Source organism: Typopeltis vanoorti, chromosome 13 (genome assembly GCF_054136105.1).
Source record: "Typopeltis vanoorti isolate ZY-2024b chromosome 13, IOZ_Tvanoo_1.0, whole genome shotgun sequence".
NCBI lineage: Eukaryota > Metazoa > Arthropoda > Arachnida > Uropygi > Thelyphonidae > Typopeltis > Typopeltis vanoorti.
The window spans coordinates 120,462,169-120,473,701 of NC_143561.1; positions in this window are offsets into that span (position 1 = coordinate 120,462,169).

Genomic DNA, 11,533 nt, shown 5'->3' on the forward strand with positions numbered 1-11,533 from the left:
GCGAAGTCAACAACAAAAAAAATAAAATAAAGGAGAGAGTGAAAGAGAGAAGCAACACTGGATTATTGTTTGGTAATATATTGGACTAATTGAATATTTCGTGATAGAACACGTGCAATAATACTACCCAAGAATTTTCTTTAAAAATGTGCTCACCTTCAATGAGATATTTGAAAACCAAATTTAAATTCGAATGAGATATAAATTACGGAATATTTATTTTCCGCGATCAAATTTTAAGAAATTTTCATCTTGAAGATGGGTTTGTTAGTCGGCTTCATATGGAAGCGACAGAGCTAGCGTTTTTCATCCCGTGAAGCTGCTGGCAAGCACACCCACCCACTTAAGAGACAGAATGCATTGCCTTAAATAGCCTTAGCCGCTTCGGTCATAATCGCAATTAAACCAGATAATTCTCCATTCGGGACTGTGGCAGTTTAATATGGAATGTTTCACAACATCCTTTAAAAAGTCTTCCGGAAACTTATTTTCTTTGGAATTTTTTACTTTTTTTATTACATATTACACCACTGTTGAGTGGTGTTCCTCGATGCCGAAGATTCCAACGAATACAAATCAAACACTGCATGTTTTATTATTATGTAAGCATTGGCCAAGCAAACATTCAATTCGCTTAGAATAAATTCCGTTCTCCTATCAGTCCGGTGTTTACATACTGAATACATACTTCAGGGAAAAGGTATCATTACTCAGATTGAAACAATACGATGCCTCGTAAACCTCGGACAATAGCAAGCAAGCTATACATTAAAGGAAGTTAGCTCCTAGTACATAAAAGTACAAATGTACTGTATATTAATACAAGGCACGACACGAAAACATCTTAAGATACGCTATAATAGTGTGTGCTTTCTGTACAGACTATAAACTAAAGATTAATACAGCATCACTGCAGTATAAAGCGATAAGTGACATTACCAAGTGGTCACTTACGCTTGGATACGCTGACAGTTCGTCGGCATGAAACGTTACAGATCGTAGTTTTCGATCTTAGTTTCGCTTACTGGCTGAATAACAATAAGGGATTTTTATCCCCTTAACTTATCAACCTCGCCAGAGAAAAAAAAAAATTAAAAAATAATAGCCGTATGGCTTTTCATCTTAAAAACTAATCTTGTTTTGGGGAGAGGGAATCAAAGGGATGAATGCAACATTTATTCGCACTGTAATGGCAGGATATAAAATCAATAACACTACTATAACAAGATCCTCAGAAACTGCATTACATTGTCAGTCAATAGAAAATACCCAGGTGCGCAAATATATTAATATATGCATTATATAAAACAGAAACCTTGCCAAGTATGGTATCGTAAAAAAAAAAAAGGGACTAAAAAAATAGTTTGTATAATTAGGGTTCGACTGATTAAGAAAGTTTCAGCAATCCCTCGATTAGTGTGCCTAATGCGTTATTTAAAACAGGCGCATTAATCGAAAACGCACTAATCGAATATAATAACCTATGGGAAAATGTATAATTCGTTCCTCAGATTTCTTTTTTGATCCTTAAGTCTTTGTTTTTATAAAAGAATTAGGGTTTGTCTCAGGGCCTAGTTAAAGGAAAACCATGAAGCTGAAAGACAATAAAACATATTCAGGATATAAATTTATTATTCTACTTCTTAACAGAGAACTGAGCTAACGTAGTTTGGCGGGCATTCTGTTTCTTTTTTTTTCATACAACTGACGGCATGGCCCTATTGCCACTTCTGCAAATTTGACTGCTTCTCTCTTCACCAGGGTCAGTCTCTAAGCATTGCTGCTTAAAAACTTCGATTGTACGAAAACTATTTTCAAATTGTTTCCGTGAAACCTCTTTGGGCTTGTCAGTGATTAAATTTTCTTCATATTCTTCAGGATCTTCCCGCTGTGCATCTGATTTTAGTAGGTTGGAATCACTCAACTTCTCAGAATGAGATTTAATTAATTTTGATTCATTTGAAAAGCCTTTAAAATCATTTGCACAATGCGGAAGAATGTGCTTCCAAATGGCTCGCATATTGCACGCAGTAATTTCATTCGACTTTGCGACTTTATTACCAGGCTGAGATTACTCTGATTTGGCTAGAAAAGTCTTGGAAGGCATTCGCTTCCAAAAAAAGGCCGGTTTCATCGACATTAAATATTTGTTGATCACAATAGTCCCCTTCTTACACCATTTTCGTCAAAATCTCTGGATACCTCCTTATCTGTACTTGCAGCTTCTAATGTGATTAGAACATTATGTAGGCTATTTCTCGTCTTGAAACGCTCAAATCACCCAGAACTAACGTGGAATTCTTCTTTTCCATCATTGATTGCCCTTTCTTTCCAGGTTACAAAGAGACTTTTGATTTAATAAGGCCAGTGTTTAGCGGGATCCGTTTTTGGTTACAATCTTCGATCCATGTAAAAAGAATTCCCTCTAATTCAATCACTATAATACTTGGATTTCGAGTGAATGCACGATGAACTTGAAGCACCTTACCTTTCTCTTTGTATTCAGCAGTTGATTCACCCATTTTTGTGTTCTTGTCCAATCTTTGCTCTGGACTCGCCTTGTTCATTTTCTTTATTATTTCAAGTTTTTCTTCAAATCAGATTACTTTTTCGAATCATTTTCACACTTCTATTTTTTGTTCACTAATTCTTTTATTCGTGATTAAAGGTTAGGAAAATAATTTAAAATAAAAAAAGTAAGGAAAACAATTGCACGAGATATGATCAACAAAATGCTATGTAAAGCAGACGACAAATTTTTGCCGTAAATTTGGAACATAGCGTACATGGAAGTAGTGTAGTATGCCATTAAAAAATAACTTTGTAAAATGTTTCAAATCGATAACTAAATTATTTCATCCTGGTGAATGATTTATTAAAATAGCTAGCCATAAAAAATTTATAGATCGAAAATTTTTAAAATTTGTAACATTTATTTTTAAGATGTACAGTATATAGGCGCGCTAATTGAGTATTAGAGACGCACTAATCGAAAACGCACTAATCGGGGGCGCATTAATCGAGGGATTGTTGTGCTTTGATTGGCTTTCCAATTCCATTTCTAATGACATCCTCAGATAAGTTAAACTCAGGGTTCGAAGACGCAACCTGATATAGTACACATTCTGAAACTGTCTGGATCACGTCATCCACAAAGATTAATTTATCATAAGTACAGTATCGTATATTAAATCAGTATTATATAAGCAACATTTTAGTGCAAATTTTAAAAAGCATGAGAATTTCATTTGTGCTTAAATACATATTCAGAGTGGCTCATAAGTCACGAAGCGGTTGAAAATGTGAATAACATATTTGATTATTAATTTTTTATTCAGGTATTCTAAGGAACATTTTTGAGAAATTAATCATGGAAAATTTCACAACATAACAAAGAACCAAAATTTAGAAATTTTGAAAAACATTTTTGACGAGCGAATAATTTCGCGAAGATCTGCAATTACGTTCTCCAGATTTGATGGCTTTCGATTTCTTCCTATGGGGTTACTCGAAGGAAAAGGAGTGTGTGTGTGTGTGTGTGTGTGAATAAGCTCCAGATAAACCAACAGCTGAAGAAGAACATTCGCGCAGAAATGAGAGCGCTGCAGCCAGAATCATTAACAGCTGTCGTGGAAGAGCGTGCCGTAGAAAGGGCCCGTCTTTGTAAAGACGAAAATGCAGTGATTAAATTCAGCCAGGGCCATCCAGGGCTCGACCCCGGAACTTTTTTATGCACTGGGCCCCAACCCGGAACATTGTTTTGTTTTGCGGCTTTTCTCCCTTTAGGGTAATTAAGCCTAACGCGAAACAGGAAGCAATGGCAGGTTATTAAGACGTGCCTATGATTGGTGCGGTATTAACAAAAGATCGCGCGACAAAGATAAAAGCAAGCCGACAATTGAGTTGAAATGCTAACTCTCTCTTGAATCGAATTCCAATAATATGTGAAACTGCCATACCGACATTCACTATATTTCTTTTTTAACACGCTTACGAATTTTAACACGTTCGGTTGAATTTTATTGCTGCCTTGCGACATCGAACTCACACACATCTAATTAATAACAATAGTTTTTAGTTAGATGCTGTGTTTGCCCATGCAACATATGGTTTTGTTTCAGTCTATACAGCATAGTTTCTGTATGCGGGGACATGTGATTCATTAATTGGTGTGTTTTTATCCCAGTTGTCTCTAATTGCACTATTTGTTGAGAAATATATTACACAGACTGCTCATACCTTATTCACTGACTTGATAAAAGTACTCGTTTTTCTTGCCTCTGCAATATAGTGGCAATTGGAGAGGATCTGTTGTTTACCGCGGGAGCAAGTTACCATCTCCCCGACGTGAACGTGTTTAAGCTTTTTTTTTTATGTGCGAGGTATATACGAAACTTTTTAATTTCTTTTTTCGTAAAGTAAAATCAAGGGTGCGAATTTCATGCGAGGACGAGTTATATTCGAGTAAATATGGTATTTCGCCTATGGATAAGTACATTGGCAGAGGTGTAGTCCTAAAAGAAATAGTGCCAGGGACCTTGGAAACAAAAATCCAGAGCACGAAGTGCGGCATTATTATTATTGCGACGGCCATAAGGCAGAGTAGTGGGCCTGGATCTGAGAGGAGAAAGCTTGTGGTTCGCCCTACGAGATGAGAGAGAGAGAGAGAGATCATGTGGTTAAGGCCCGACCCAACTGGGTGGGATAATCTGACAGACTAGCAGAGAATAACAAAAAATAATAGTAGGCAAAGGATTATCCTAAACACATGGTTAACCAGAACCCAGAGAGTACCGTACATACACAAAAATTATTATTATTATTATTATTATTATGCAAAATTTCACCATGCCATTATGTAATTCTTTCATTGAAATAATTTTAATCATCCAGCAGCCTGCATTGATGGTCATTTAGGTGTTACTTCAATTAAAATTAAAATTATAAATAATACACTATTAACATTTAGGCTTAACTTGTCAAAATAATTTCCAAATTTCCCTGCTCTCGTCTTTCTTCTCTGCTACATGTCGCGATTGTCGATCTTCAGCTGAGCGGTGATGCACTAGCCATGACTTGACGTAAGGAAGCGCATTCCGTGTGGAAAGTGGTGGTCCACTAAGCTTGATGAACATCGCAGCAGAAACGTTTTTCATTAAGAGTTTTGTGCGTAACTTTGTAATTATAACATTCATAGCACTAAATCCTCGTTCACACTCAGCCGTGCTGCATGGTATAGTTGTAACTGCATTTGACGAAGGGGGCCAAAGCAACGGGCATCTTCTTCCCTCCTTCGTCGAAATACTCTCGAAATCCATGTAAAATGGATCGCACATTTTCAAGGCGGAATCTTGTGCACATTCTTCTATTTTCTTCGCCATATCGTGTTTTTTTTTTTTCCATCTTCAGGCCATGTGTTAGGATTTAAAATTTCAAAGTCAGCCAACATTTGCTTATAACTTTCAGTTTCATAGCTGCCATCTTTACTTTTTCGATGTGATGCAACAGTGGCAAAGCAACGTCTTTCAAGATTATTAATAATGCTTGTAAGGAACTGAAGTCTATCAATACTTATTATTCTTTGATTATTCGTCCAAGAGATCCCAAGATAATTCATGCTCTCTGATGCTTTCTCGGCTTCTGTTTCTTTTTCTCCTGGCTTTTCCTTCAGTGATCCTATATATATATATATATATATATATATACCGAATTGTTCTTTTGATCAATTTGTCTGCACGACTTATGGTACAGGTTCTCTCTTCAAGCTGCAGAGACAAGTTTTTCAGTTCTTCCAAAACATCGTGCATTAATGCTAAGTCCTTCAGGAACTCGATAGACTCCACGCGTTTATAAAGCCCAGTGAATTTTTTTTTCTTTCATTGGCTGTTCGTTTAGAATCAGAAGCTGCTTCCTTGAAATAAACAATTAATGCTATATATGCATTCCATACTGCAGACACAGATCTGAAACTACTAGCAACCCAACGACAATCTAGGACTCTTCCAATTTTAGTTAACTAGACACTCAAGCTTGAGGCTACTGTTTGCAACTCTGTCATAATTTTTGGTGATTGACTAAATAAGGCCTAAATAGTGTCAATGAAACTTCTGAAATGATTAATGGCATTCATATCAGCAATACGGTCAAAAGCAGCCAATTTCAAACGAGGATTAAGACAGTGCCAAATAATAATATTGGGTTGTTGCAGTTTATTCTGAAGCAATTTCCCAACACCAGAGGATCTACCAACTAGGACACTTGCACCATCACATACAAAGCAAGTCAGGTTTCTCTTCAAGTAATACTCAGTGAAGCCGTATGAGCAAATGCATTTAAGAAGTTCGTTCGTGATTGTTTCAGCATTTTGATTTACAAGGGTAATTAGGTCAAGAAATATAATTTCATCTTTGCCATGTATGAAAGTTTTAATATAGATTATTAAAGCAGATTGCTTGCCTAATGTTGTTGACTCGTCTATTAAAATGGAAATTTTATGATTAGCACCCGCAAGTTCTGATATCAGTCTCTTTTTAAATTCTGATGCAATACGTTTGATTACTTCGGCTGCACTGTAACGTGAATGAAGAGTTATCCCAACATCAAGCCCGTTTTTCTTTTGCAATTGAATTAAATCTTCATGGTCACTGAATGGTCTTTTTGTTGTAATGTTAAACTTTCTAACTGAGATGTTTTAGACTCGGCTAAAATTGACTCGCATTTTTCGTGTGCTATAGATTCCTGATGACAGAAATTTTAGTTCTTAGGGATTTCAATTGCTGAGTTTTTTCTGTACCGTTAAATGTAATTGTGCAATTCACCCATTCGTTACTGAGAGATAACCCCTGAGTTTTGTGAAGACCTAAGTACCCTACTGATGAACAATCACTACAACCTAAATATCCATTCTTTGCTATGAGCCACTTACGTTTGTCCTTGCCCTCAAGCCACTGTTGCTCTGACCATACTGCCGGGTATTCTACATTTATAGAATTAGTGTCAATTGCATTACCTGCATGTTCTTGATGTCCTGTGATAGCTGAAGATACACTCGCAACATTGCACAAATTATCTTGCATTTCCGGTTTTTCTGAAAGCATCGAATAAGGAACACACTCGCACTCATTGTTCTTAATTTTCGGCAGAAATTTTGCATCGTATTCCGAACTCGTACTAGAAGTTTCATTCTTTTCAATTTTTGAGAAGTAATTGGTTAATTTGTTTTCATTAGTTTTCTTCATATTGTCGATACACTATTACGCTTTTCTTCTTAAAATACTTTCTCCAACACCATATAGCAAACTATTGCGAGGACATAGTTACACAGGGCACAATATAGTAGGCCCACAGTTCGAGACCCTTCGACACTTCTGCGCATATGAAAAGAAGGAGCATCCATTCCGATTATAGGGTAATCAATCCGTCTTGTGGGATGCGTTGTTTATTACTACACGTCGGAAAATTAAAGTATAAAGTACGTAAATTCGCGTGTTGGTGACCAATTCGTACATCGCCTCATTTCTTTCTTCCCTTAAACATGAATGGACTATTCTTGGCAACTTGCCACGACTATACTGTGGTCGGATTATACACGTTTTAACTTGTCAGGTCCATTGAACTTGTTAGGGGTGTAGGGATGACAAACGACCAACTGCGATGTAGCATTGGGTGGGGTTGCAGTATTGTGAGTTTTCTTTGGTTTTGAAACTTCTAAACCGGACATAGACGCAGATCATTGCCTTGTTTTCTGAAACGAAAATGGCAAGAGCGACAAGCTGCTATTTTTTGACCGAAAGTTGGAAATGCGTTATAAGTCTCATTATTATAATTCTTAATTTATTATAATGAATTTAAAAATTTTGATAGTTTTAAAAAAGTACTAGGGCGTCGCCCTGGTGCACCGTGGCCCGACTACACCTCTGTATATTGGTACCTTCTTTAAACCAAAAAAGAGCTCGGATGACAGTGATAATACAAAACGAGTTTGTAATGACAGTTTGTGTGTAGTTTCTGAAGAGAAAGAGGTCTGTAACGAATCCGCAGAAATACAGAATTCCCATCAATTTCAAAGCAATAATATTAATATTAATACGCTAACGAAAGGAAAGATTTGCTGACTTGCTATTCACTCGACCAGTGGATCGCATTCAAAGATAAATACAATTCCTTATTTTGTAGGAACATTTTTCTGTTTTGTGACTTACGGTAATTATGCCTACGTTATTGTGTTATTATTCAACAATCGTTTACAGTCTCGAATGTGTATATAAATAAGTCAACATCAACAGAGTCGCCTGATTACGAATGCGTGATGAAAGGGACGGGGAGCTTCCCCGGATAGCACCCAAAAGTAAATATAATTGGTTATTTTGTATAGAGCCCGGAACTTATTCGTTTAGAATTTAACCGCTGCGAAAATGGAAGGCATTTACGTGATGTGGATTTTCATAACTAATAAAAAAATTTCAAGGTTTTACATTTCATCATAAAAAAATAAATTAAAATTATTAATAAATAAATAAGTTATTAAATATTTAAACCCCTTCTTGACTTATGGGCCACCCTGTACATACACATGTATATGTTATAAATAGTATGCATGATAAGAGTTCTAATGATTGATTAAGAAAGTTATTTTGATTGACTTCTTGCATGGTCTGCATTTGGCCAAAAATTATCAACATACGGATTTAACGTCCGTAGCGGACATATGATCATTACTTAACTTAGAAAGATAGGAGTACTATCTTTCCTAATACTATTTTCATAATTGTACAATATTACTGTATCACTTGTATTTATGATAATAATAATACTTTATTTTTAACTTGTTTGTTTTCCGCATCTTGAATACATGCAAAGTTACGTTATGCAGATTTTATTGGTAAATTATATGTATTAAAGTTAATATTCTTACGCATTATACATTAGTTACTGGTAATTATTTAGTTTTACGGTTCTAACGCTCAAAGTTAGGGGAAAAAAAACTGGAGCAGAACAATCGCATTTAAAAGTCACTCACTCAACCAATCAGCTTTCATGTCAGTCGCCAGACTTATTACTATAGCAATCTTCACCATCCTCAGTTGCGTGGCATTTGAATGACATACTAAGAACTGCTACTCAGAATATTTAAAATCTTGCATTAGTCACTTTATGAGATAAGAGTCGTGGTCCAAGACTTTCAACAATAATTTCATTACCATCGCGCAAAATGATAATAAGAATGAATGGTGCTTCACATCGTTTTTCACCACGAAATAATATTTATTTTAACATGCCATCAGTGAAATTAAATCAGCGAAACAGACTCCTATAAAAATTGATACAGCAATACGGATTTGCTTAGAGGGTGGTGAATGAATGAGTGGAATGGATTGCCAGAGGGGTGTTGTGAATTCATTCTCGGCGAGGAGTGCACGGCGGAAATAAGTAGGGGTTAACAGGCGTCATGGGAATAATAACTAGTGTTGCAGTCTTCAGACTCCGTGGAGATGTCAGATAATAATAATAGTAATTTTAGCATGCTGATAAATATTTGCGTGTTAATTAACAACATTGAATCTCGAGGATCTGTTTATTTAATAAATCAAAATGTAAAAAAAAAAAAAATTGTGTTGCCACATCATTAAAGGTTATCGCCATTTTTTTTTAAGTATTTCCCGAATGAACAATTCCGAATGAATATTAATTTGTGATAATTAATTGCATGCTTTCATTTTCACCTAGATCACGTTTTACACTTTTTTAAAGGGAAATTAGAAACCGCACGAAATTTCTACTGCTTTTATGTACCAGTGTTTTTAATAACAGTTCGACTTTGGCATGACATGATTATTCCGTCTAAAAAGTACTCAAGCAGAAGCAGTAAACTGTTGCTAAGCATTCAATGAAAAAGTAAATCGATGTACAGACCTGAAGATGTACCGTCGAGGAAGCGCTTTAAGTTAAATTTCCAACCCTTTCTGCGAAAAGCTGCTATTTTTCACAAGGCAAAAACATGCTTAAGGAACGGAGTGGATGTTTTGTATATCTGTCATATCATCGGCAGGATTCATAGTCTAAATATAAGGTCATAGTTTCTTAGTCATTCTGTAGGGCAGTGGTGTTCATCCTTTTTTACTACGCGTGCTACTTTTCTATAAAAAAGTTATTCGGCGATCTACTCTCTTATACAGATCACGTTCCCCCAACCTGATATCTGATTACGCACAAATAAACAACTAAAAAAAAATACACAACTAAAAACTTTATTTGTGTATTTAAAAATGTATTTATCACTTTTAATTATTTTAATACAACAAAAAAAATATTGGAATAAAATATTTATTTCTCTGTTTTGGAAATCTAAAGTTAGAAAAAACAACAGACGGATTACAAACTCACAAGTTACAGGAAATGCTGGTTGATTAAAAAAAAAAAAAAGTTAATGTGAAATTTGGCATTGTTTGGACCTCGCAATATTTTCATAGTCAAGTTCATATGAAGAAGTGGCCAATCGCAGACAATCATCCAAATGATCATTTGTAATTTGGTTTCTTAATTGATTTTTTATGACGTTCATATTTGAAAAATCGGATTCTAACAAGTATCTCGATACGAAACACAACAGAATTTTTCGCGCAATATCAGTTAATATTGGAAATTGTTCATGTGCATACTTCCAAATGACATCATTGTTTATTGATTTTAAATGTAAACTATTCTGAATGTTTATAATCTCAAGTTCTACTTCAGCTTGGTTTATATCAAACAGCCCACTAATTTTATTTGAAATTTCTGTGATGTTCAAGTTTCCTTGAAATGGATTATCCATAAAAGATACAATCATTACAATTTTATTAAAATCTTTAAATCTTGAATTTATTTCTTCCTCAACTAATTCTATTTCACGAATAAATTATTTTAAATCATAGTGAAGCATTTCTTGATTTTGTTCAAAAAATTTTAATAAATATGGGAGATGTCTAAATTTGCGGTCATTTATATTTTTCTTTAATAAAAGTAAGTATTGTTGGAAAGTTTTTATTGAACTTAACATGTCAATTGAATTTTTATCTCTACTTTGTAACTCTAAATTTAAATTGCTTAATTTCGTACAGAAATCTACTAAAAATGATAAGTGTAACAACCATCTTTTATCACTCAATTGTGGATAAATATGTGGGTAAATAAATAAATAATTGTGGGTAAATAAAAAAAAATACAAGAAATCTTTCTAAAAATTGACTTCTGCTGAGCCAGCGAACATTATTGTACAACAGAAGTTCCCTATCATCATCTGCCTGTAATTTAAATAACCGCAGTTGCAGGGCTTTTCCTCGAACAGAATTTACAATTTTAAATGTAATATCCAAAACATCTTTTGTATTTAATATTTTACTACACAGTACTTGGTGAATAATATAGTGGTACGTTAAGAAATCTGGATATTTGTCATCGTTTTTACATAATGAAATGAAGCCCGATTTATTACCTATCATTGCAGGAGCACCATCAGTAGTAATAGAGACAAGTTTAAAAAGCAGAAGTTTGT